Source organism: Otolemur garnettii, unplaced genomic scaffold (genome assembly GCF_000181295.1).
Source record: "Otolemur garnettii isolate 467f Iridium unplaced genomic scaffold, OtoGar3 scaffold00045, whole genome shotgun sequence".
NCBI classification, from domain to species: domain Eukaryota; kingdom Metazoa; phylum Chordata; class Mammalia; order Primates; family Galagidae; genus Otolemur; species Otolemur garnettii.
Window position 1 is genome coordinate 8,928,152 of NW_003852440.1, and position 9,885 is coordinate 8,938,036.

Genomic DNA, 9,885 nt, shown 5'->3' on the forward strand with positions numbered 1-9,885 from the left:
GAGTCCCACCTGTAGATACAGGAAGCAGAGGAGCGGTCACACCAGACTCTCCTCAAAAAACAGGTGACCCAAGGGCTCTTAGTTTTCCAAGACCCCCAAGGGGAAAGTGACTACACAGGTTGTTAGATAAAATAGATAAAATAATTTAATAATAGATAAATTAATAATTTATAAAATAGATAAAATAATTTATGTGAACATTCTCTGTGTGTGTCTTTTGTGTGGTGTGAGAGAGGTTATTTCCTTTTCATTTTTTAACTTATTTATTAAAAGTATTGACTATTTACAAAAAAATACACAACTTGCAATGACCTCCTTCAAAGTGAATAGACCCAGGAACAGAAATAGAACAGCACCAGCAACTCGAATGTTCCCTCCCTGCCCCCGTCACTACCTGCACATGGAACCACTTCCTGGTCTTCACACCCCACGGACTCGCGTTGCCACATCATTATGTAAATAGCATGATACAGTCTGTAATCCCTTGGGTCGGGATTCTTTTGCTCAGCGTTGTATTTGTGAGATTTCTCCGTGTTGTTGTGTATAGCTGTCATTCTGAATGTTCTCAAACTACAAAGCAATAAATAATGTTAGGTTTTACTGGTACAGTTCGTATGCCATTTAGAACTACTATTGCTTCCTCTTCTCTTAAAAGTTACCGGCAGGAGTAAGAAGCTATTTGTATTTCAAACATATTCATGTAATGGGTCTACAATTCTTTACTTTATGCAAAAGAAATGGCCAGGGAGCCATGATTTGTTGTATCATCACAGCCTGTCAGATTCCCCAGGTGCCTGGTGGGTTTTGCTTGTCACTTGCCTGCTGAACTCCCTCAGTTCTCGGGGCAGGAGGACATTGGGAGAGGTAGACCCTTCCCACAAAGAAGCATCCCCTGACTGCCCTAAGAACATACAAGAGGAATGACAGTATCCAATCTGAGATGTTGATTTTTAATCTTTATTTATGTGTCTGTATAAATTAGTAGGGCCATGCTGTCTACCTCCAGGGGAAATACAAAGATTAAACCAAACGAGAAACCTATCAGTGTTAATTACCTGCTCACACCAGAGTCTACCATCCGATATAATTAGGAGGTCACTAAAATTAATGAAACTTTTATTTAGCTAATGAAATATCTTGTGGCCAGATCAAATACCAGTGAAATTCATTAACTTCCAATATAAATGAATTTTATGTGCTAATGTTTTCTGAAACAAAGGAAACTCAAAACAGCAAAAGAAACAAGAGATATTTGGAAATTCATCACAGGTGGCGACATTTCCTTTCTCTTTGCCCTCATGTCATGCACTGTGCTTGGCTGTTGTCATGTTCTGTGAGTAAAGGGACTCCCACAGACAGGAAATAAATCTCTGCAAAGGAGTGAAGCGCCTAGAACAGTGATATGGCCATTTCCTAAACAGCAATTCATGAAAATAACAGTGTTTCAGCAGGGCAGACCAATGACAGCTTAGCAGAGCATAGTTCACAGATTCTGTGTCAGGGCACCAGGAGGAGGACACAGGTAGCCACCATTGCCCCCAAACACCTGCTACGTGTCTTTTAATATATTTGCTCTAGAAATCAATGCACTCTTATGGCAATGAAACCAACTCAATGACTTCCTTTCATAAAATACAAATTCCAATCAGGGCCAGTATTCTAGGAAATGAGAATGAGAACAAAACCCCTTCCCAGGGGCACAGCAAGTATACACTGGGGCCAGCCAGCCCCACAGACTGGTAATTTAGTCCGGCAGAGGCAACAAGTCCACTGTAAACACTAAATTGCATGATCTTGGCTCCTAGCCCAGCCACTAATTTGTCGTAGGCAGAAGTGACCCCATAAGCCATTCAAAGGAGCAAGTTACTTCCAGAGGAGAAGTGGAAATAGAACCTATGAAGTACTCCACAAAAACATCAGATGAGAAAGAAATTAAATCAATGCCCCGTAGTGGTTTATTTATATACAAGACATCTGAATGCACGCCTCTGGGAACTCACTTCCTCCCACATCGCAGCAGTAGCCAGTGTACAATGATAAGTGCATTTTGGAGTTAAAATTGATAACTTCCATCTCATGCCTTTGAAGTTCTTTTTATTGTTCTCCATTCCAGAATGGTCAAGGTAATTCAATGAACACGGCTTGCATTTTTCAGATTATGATTTCTAACCAGTTTGCCACAGTCTTTCCGAGCATTGTTATCAGACTCCTCTGCCAAGGACAAGGCAACCCCTGCCCAACGCTTCCTCAGTGGATTCTTTCCCTGCAGCCAAGTGCAAGCTCCTCTGCTGAGCCCCTGGGGCCCTTCGTGGTCCCATGCCCCATCATTCTCTCAAATGGCCCCAGCACAGCCCAAGCCAGTCCAGACAGACCCCACCCTGTGTCCCCTGTAGACCACACTCAGTCCTAGGTTTATTCAGCTCTGCTCTCATCACCTACCTCAATTCTGTTGGATTATAGTGACCATCATGTTACAACCCAGAAGTTATTATCTCTGCCCAGTGCACTCCTAGAACTAGCAGACGTGGCAGAAACACAATTCACAAAAAGAGACTTTGTATTCTGAGGTGTTCCAGGGACCAGATTGGACCAAGGCAATGTTCAGCCAGGATGGGCAGAAAAAGAACACCAGATGCTAGTCAACAAGGAGAACAAGGTTACAGGGGCCTGGGAAGCGTCCCTCAGCTCCAGGTCCAAAGGGTGGACATGGGCACAGAGACACTGGATACTTTGGATGAATGGTGGACCATGTGAGTTACTCATGGCCACAGCCAATGAAATGAGAGTGGAAGTGATGATTCAGAATGAGTGTTATTTCTCTCTGCTGTTTTACTGTTTCACAGAACATTCATATGCCGTTTCACTTAATTTCTTTTCTCGCACTAATTGCAGTTGATATTTATTTGGTATTTGGTCACTTGTGGCCACAAGCTATCACAAGAGAAGTACAGACTTTATTTTTGTAATCTCATAATGATATTGAGTGACAGTACCTGAGAGGCAGAATCTGGTGTGAGCAAGGAGCTTGGAGTTATTGGGTCACTCGTTTTGTAAGTGGCAATGTCACATGCTTCTTTTTTTTTTTCTTAAGAGTTCTAATTTACAGAAAAATCCAAGCTGTGAGCAGAGTAAAGGGTTCCCACATATCCCTCTCCCAGCCCCTCTGCTGAGAACATTTGGCACCACCAGGCTAACTATGTCATAATTAAGTAATCAACCTGACTCACCATCACGACCCCCTAAATTCCACGCATTACACAGATCTCACTAGTCTCCCCTGATGTCCTTGTTCTGTGCAGGGCCCCATGCAGAGTCCATACATCTCACATTGGGTGGCCATCACTTCTTAGCCTCCTCTGTTCTGTGAGTTTCTCAGACTTTCCTTGTTTTTGATGACCTCCACAGTTTTGGGGAGTCCTGGTCAGGCATTTTGTAGAATGTTTCAATTTGGGTTTATCTGATGTTTTTCTCACAATTAGACCTAGGCTATGGGTTTTGCAGGGGGAAGACCACAGAGGTTAGATGCCCTTCTCATCATATCTTCTTATGACTTCACACTGATGCGCTGGCCTTGGTCCCTGGATCATGCAATATTTCCCAGGCTTCTCTATTGAAGTTTTCCTGCTGTGAAGTGTGCAGCACACCCTCTGAGGCCTGTGCAGTCAAGATCACCTCCTTTCCATTTACTGTCCTCCGTGCTTCCACATGGGAGGCATGCCTCTTTCCCCTGGGGCCTCTCTGGACTAGAAGTTTGAAGTACCCCTGCAGGCTTTGCTAAGCTTTTCTTCCTGATGCAGTGATGAATGTTAACAGGAGCTTCAATGACCCAGAGGAAGGACAATGATAATATGGATATGTAATGTGAATGAGAAATGGGCCTTCACTGTTTGGAGCTATGAGTGTGTTTGTTATTGATCATAACAGAGGCTCAGGGAAGAGTAAAAGAAGGCTGTATTCTCAAGGGCAGGAGTCAGGAGGGTTGGGACGAAGGAAAGGCCAGCAGGTCCATTAGTGGTTTACAACTCAGCCTGGGACACAGTCGACACGGGAGGTCTCTGATGTGCCCCGGCATCCACAGCTTGATTGGGGATAATGGTGCTAAGTTCCCCTGCACCCAGGGGCAGCCCTCCCTTCCACATCTGTCCTAATCACGGCAGCACATCTGGATGTTGTCACCCTTCTGATCTCACATGAAATCGTCACTCCCTCCAACTGCAGCCGAGGCTGCCTGCTCCTGGCTTTCTACCCCTGCTCCTGGCTTTTCTCTTTCCCGACTTGAAATCGCAGTGTTGTTGGTGAACACAGCTTCTGCTGTGGCCAATCCCTTCCAGAGGTTCTACCCACAACGTCATGTTGCTTTCAGCTTCTCATTCCTGTGGCCTCTGTCTACTTCAGAGCCTCCTGCTCTCCCGTCACCTTGCCTTCCCTCCCCTCCAGGTGTCTGTCACTAAAGACCAGATCAATTGTGTACACTGTGTGAACTCCCTTCTTGACCTGCCATTGGTCCTCCACAGTCTGGTTTCAACTCCCGGGTCCAGCCTCATCTCTCCTAAGTCCTCTACCTCAAGCCCACACGTCAAACATGCCTGCCGGATCCCTTTTCAAGCGCACACATTTCTTTGCAAAAGGGTTACTATTCCTGTCATGCTTTATCCTCTTTTCTTCTCTAAGTGGCAAATGCTGGCAGTCCCTCGAGGCTTGGCTCAAATGTCATCTTCCATGAAATCTTGACTCTTTTCCAATTGCAAGCAAGATTAATCATTCCTTCTTCCTTTTACGGTTTGGGAAAATCATATTCATCCCTTTTGACTTTCAACTTTTCATTCCTTTCGTTTCTTTCATTCAAGAATCACCTCATATTTTCTCCCTTTCTGTATTAGTTTACTCTAGCCGTCATAACAAATGCCACAGGCCAGGTGTATGAAGCAGCAGGACTTTGCTGTCTCACGGGACGGGAGGCTGGGAGTCTGAGATGGAGGTGTCCGCAGCTTTGGTTCTTTTCCTCTCTCTTTGGCCTTCTTTCCCCTGGGTTCTCACATGCTCATCCCGCTGCCTGAGTCTGTGTCCTCACCTCCTCCTCTTATCAGGACACCGGCATATGGATTAGGGCCTCCCTACCCCCTCGTTTTATCTTAGTTACCTCTTTTAAGACTTTTACTCCCACATAGCCCATAATGCCCGCCTGCCTGCCTTCCTCCCTTCCTCTCTTCCTCTCATTCTCTCTTCCTTCTTTCCTTCCTGTCTCTTTTCCTCTCTCTTTCTCTCTCTCTTTCTCTTCTTTCTTTCTTTTCTATAAAAAGGATAAGTTGAGCCTTGTGCTTTCAGTATGAATAAAGTCAGTGAAGACATGGTCCTTGTCCTCAAACAGTCTCTGAGTCTCTTTCCCTCCAGCTCGCTTTGGAGGGAAACATCAGCCTCCGTCAGGGCTCTGCCGGAACCCTGGACTGCAGGCTCCAGCTGCGGACGCCCCCACAGTGTTCTAGGACGCCTTATCTTCCTTCTTGTCTCAAGGAGAAATTTTGAGTTTCTTAAGGACAGGGCCACTTTAGTCACCTCCAAATTTATAGAGCCTAGAATTTTGCCTGATACTTAATAAGTGACCACATGAGTATTGGTTGAACTTAAACAAACTGATTTTATATTTTTATTCTTGAAAAGTTTCTTGCTATGAATGAACTTTTTCATCCAATGTAAAGAAAAGGGACAAGCTTCCTTGTTAAAGTCATCTCAAAGGTGGAAAATACATCATATTTTGCTTTTAAACTGATAAAAATATGGATTTACATCTAGAAGAGTCAATGTTTCCACAATATTCGGTGGATAACTTCTGAGTTTTCTTCTGTTAAAAATCCCTTAGGTCTTTTCCATTGCAACGCATTGTATACCTAAAAATTATAACTGCAATAACAAATTAATATTATTACCTTTTGACATGAGCCATAACTAAAAATAAGCCTTATGCTGTGAAAATGACTGAAAAATTAATCACTGTCTTAAAAAACTTGAAAGCATTTTGAGTAAACAAAGTACAAAATTAGAAATTTCCAACTTAATTATTTAATAATTAGGGAGTTTTGCTTGTTTGTTTGTTTTTTGGAGATAGAGTCTTACTCTTCCACCGTGGGTAGAGTGCCATGGCATCACAGCTCATAGCAATCTCAAACTCCTGGGTTTGAGTAATTCTCTTGTCTCAGTCTCCCAAGTAGCTGGGACTATAGGTGCCCACTACTACCCCTGGCTAGTTTTCTATTTTTATTAAAGACAGGATCTGGAACTCCTGAGCGCAAGTGATGCTCCTGCCTCAGCCTCCCAAAGTGCTGGGATTAAAGGCATGAGCCACCATGCCTGGCCTGAATAATTAAGTTCAAACAACTAATTTGTGGCATGAACAGTCCAGTCTAGTTTAAAGTTCTTGGTGACAGCATTTGTAAGTGGCTGCTGGGTCAGATCCAGACATACTGTAATTGCCACCCAGAGTCACACTTTCTTTCCTCATTCAGAGATTGATGGTGACTTCCCCTCAGCCCCATCTCCATCATCTCTCTAGCAATTGGGGTCTGTGGGAGAGCCACAGGTGACCATTTGTGGCTATTTGCCCTGTCATGGCCTGGGCAGTAGAGCTTTGACTGTCTGAGGTGCAGAAATTAGAGAGCTAGGCCAGCTGTGCCCCTGAACCTCCTGCTTGGTCACAGCCTTCTCACAGTGTCCCGCTGTTCCTTCTCAATCTTCTCAGGCTCTCTGCAGAAGTAGAGACCAGATGTCACTTCCCACAGGGATAGAGGTAGTGACAAACAAGACAAATCACTCCAGGAACGGAAAGGCCTGGGGGTGGTTGTGTCACCAGCAAGTTGAGTGTAACCCACCACTGGAGGAGTGATGCTTGACCCACTGGAACTAGAACTGTAATGTGACAAGATGTCATCAAAGTAAAATAGGAACAATAACAACAGCAATAATAATACCAGCAGGCACTGAGCGAGCAGTACTACAGGCAGGGCAGCGTTCTGCAGCCTCACATGTGTGAACACACTGTGAGCAACTTTTTTGTTTAGTATCACAAACACATAGTATGCAAAAGTCTATTAACTCCTACATGTTTCTGGCAAGATACCTTTTCTCATTAAGGTTCTTAACAGATGACAACAGAAAAAGAGCAAGACTTATGTTAAGAGAGGCTATCCTGGCTGCCCAGCAAAACTTTTTAAAGAACTATTCATTTTATGATCTTAAGTAAATTTAATTAAGTTCATAAAATTTTCTTTTAAGTACCAAATAGATTATATGACCAAAGTCAAGTGATTCTTATGAACAAACAATACATGTAAAATTCTTTTTGCACCTTACACGGGAGCAATTCTTCCCTGTAACATCCTTGTTTATTCTTTACGAGATCTCTTAGGGCAGCTCAAAATACGTTTGGTCCTTTGAGAAATCTGAGTAAACACAGCAGTCATTTGCCTTGGGTAGCAGCTTGTTTCCTTGCCAACCCTAATCAATTCATTTAGCTCCTCTTTCTGTGAGATGTAGTTAATGTGTGCACGCATGTGAAAGATGCACTGAAATGTTATCACCTGTGCGCTGTGGCATTCAGCAGTGTACACTCCTCACATGGCTTGGTCAGTACATCATGACACATTGACAATTCATACACAAGAAGTCCTTTTGGGATACTGGTCAGTGTAATGAGAACATACTATACAACTGACTCTTGAACAACCCGAGTGAGAACTGTGTAGGTCCCTGTACACACAACCTGAGTGACAACTGTGTAAGTCCCTGTACACACAACCTGAGTGACAACTGTGTAGGTCCCTGTACACACAACCTGAGTGACAACTGTGTAGGTCCCTATACACACAGAGTTTTCTCAGTAAAAGTTATACTGACTCTACCTGCCTCTCCTGCCTCCCCTTCCACCTTCTCTGCCTCCTCCATAGTAAATATATTTTCTCTTCCTTATGATTTTCTCAGTAACAGTATTTTTAAGAGATGGGGTTTTGCTTTGTTACCCAGGCTAGAGTGCAGTGGCACAATCATAGTTCACTGTAGCCACAAACTCCTGGGCTCAAGTGATCCTCCTGCCTCTGCTCTTGGACAGATGGAACTACAGCCATGTGCCACTGCTATAGGTTCTGAGTTTTTTAATAATATTTCCTTTCTTGTAGCTTACTTTTATAGACTGTAACAATACCGTGTATAATGCATATACATACAAAATATGTGTTAATTAACTTTTTATGTCATTGGTAAGGCTTCCAGTCAGTAATAGGCTATTAGGTAATTAAGTCTGGAGGAGGTCAAAAGTTATATGTGGGTTTTCAACTCCATGATGGGGGGTAGGGGATGGGCATCCCTAACCCTGCGTCGTTCTGGCCTCTTTCCTACTTGGGTACAGTCAGCAGACATGTCAATTATAGTTTTACTTTCTCCCAAGTGTATTTCATTGCTTCAGTGTTTGGCCTTTGGTTCAATTTTTTTTGTCAGAATTTATCAATTTATCTGCACAGCAGTCCCCATAGGAGAGACTACAATGCTTATATCAGTCAGTGTCCCAGATGGAAAAAGAGGATAGTTCACCTGAGTTGACGGGCCATCTAGAAAAGCCAGAACAGGGTTAAGGGTACCAAAAAGCCACAGCAAAGCCCAGGGCTTCAGCAGCAAGCCGAGGCCCTGATCACCTTCTCAGAGGCCTGTTGGGGAACAGGAGACAGGAACACTCACCAGAACTCAGAGCTCTGGCTGTAAAGAGAGGCTACAGAGGAGGACCTGAGACTCTAGTAAAGGAGCTACTGTCTCTTAGAGAGGGAGAGCAGGAAGCCCCCAGCCGCTCTCTACCCTGCTATGGACCAAACCAGTGAAAAGCAGAGCTCCCAGGAGATGAAGAGGAAGAGGTAGGTCTTCTGGGCTACACAGCAGGGTTGGTGGGGGTGCAGGGGTGGGGCCAAAGGAAAAAATCCAACCCTGCAGGGGAGTCAGGAAGAGGATCCAAGGTTCCCAGACTCACCTATGCATGACTACCTCTGGGTCTCCCTCAGGGCCTGACACACAGGATGAGCTCACGGATAGATTAGAAGTCAGCTGCTCCTAAGACAGAAGGCAAGGTAGGGAATAGGAGAGGACTGATAAACTCTGATCTTATTTCTTTTTTCTTTTTATTTTTTTCGAGACAGGCTCTCACTTTGTCACCCTTGGTAGAGTGCTGTGGCATTACAGCCCCCAGCAACCTCAAACTCCTGGGCTCAAGCAATACTCTTGCCTCAGCCTCCCAAGTAAGATGGAACTACAGGCACCCATCACAAAGCCTGGCTATTTTTAGAGATGAGGTCTCTCTCTGGCTCAGGCTGGTCTCAAACTCATGAGCTCAAGCGATCCACCCACCTCAGCCTCCCAGAGTGCTAGGATTACAAGCATAAGCCACCATGCCAGGCCTTAACCTGGTTCTTTTACACAACCAACACCCCACATATCACTATTATTTAAAACTTTTTCTCATAAAACAATGTCATTCTTTTATTAACCAGCAGATATTAAAGGAGAATCTGATAAGTACTGTTTTTCTCTCCATCAACTTGTTCCTAACTTGCACACAAGGGCCCTGTCTTCCAAATGGAGTTTCTGATGTTGTCAAGCACCTAAAATTTTTGTAAGCAAATAAAAGAGCAAAGCCCACTTAAGGAGAGAACCGGGACTGCAAAGCTTGGCCACAGGGGCAGACTACAGTTCAAGTCCTAATTCTATTGCTTGTGTTTCCTGTGGGTAGATTACACACTGTACCCTCCAATTTCTTCAGCCATTCAATAGAAGCATCAACGGGCTTAAAAATATATATAAGAAAATTTAAACAGGAGCAGTAAAAGTATCTGCCTCTTAGACACCCCTTTCTAG